Here is a 403-nt window from a genome sequence, read left to right as displayed (position 1 = left end):
CAGCTCGTCCCCCACGCCCTGTGCCAGCCCCCAGAGCCCACCTGGCCCCTTCCATCAGCGTTAATCCCTGTCCCTGCGGGCAGCAGGGCGGTGGGATCCCCGTCCCCGTGTTCGCACCGCTATTGATGTGGCTCAGAAACGATCGTGCTCGTGGGTGGGGTCTGTTTTCTTGCCCAGCAAAGCTGTCCTTCCCCCCTTGGCCGGGCTCCTGGCAAAGCTGACTCCAGCCCTTCCTCGCTGAGCAGCTCCTGACCAAGGTAGAGCTGCTCTGACATCATGAAAGAGGGATGTGCCTTTGCCTTTTCTGTGCAGTCTGTGCCATGGGACAGGCCTGGTACCCAATATCCTTCCATCCCAGGTATATCACAGGGTTTTGTTTGCCTTCTCCTGAACATCTTGTTTT

The sequence above is a fragment of the Corvus brachyrhynchos genome, unplaced genomic scaffold (genome assembly GCF_000691975.1).
Source record: "Corvus brachyrhynchos isolate BGI_N302 unplaced genomic scaffold, ASM69197v1 scaffold211, whole genome shotgun sequence".
In the NCBI taxonomy this organism is placed as follows: Eukaryota; Metazoa; Chordata; class Aves; order Passeriformes; family Corvidae; genus Corvus; species Corvus brachyrhynchos.
The sequence above is the reverse complement of the archived record's forward strand: the minus strand, read 5'-3'. Positions refer to the sequence as shown.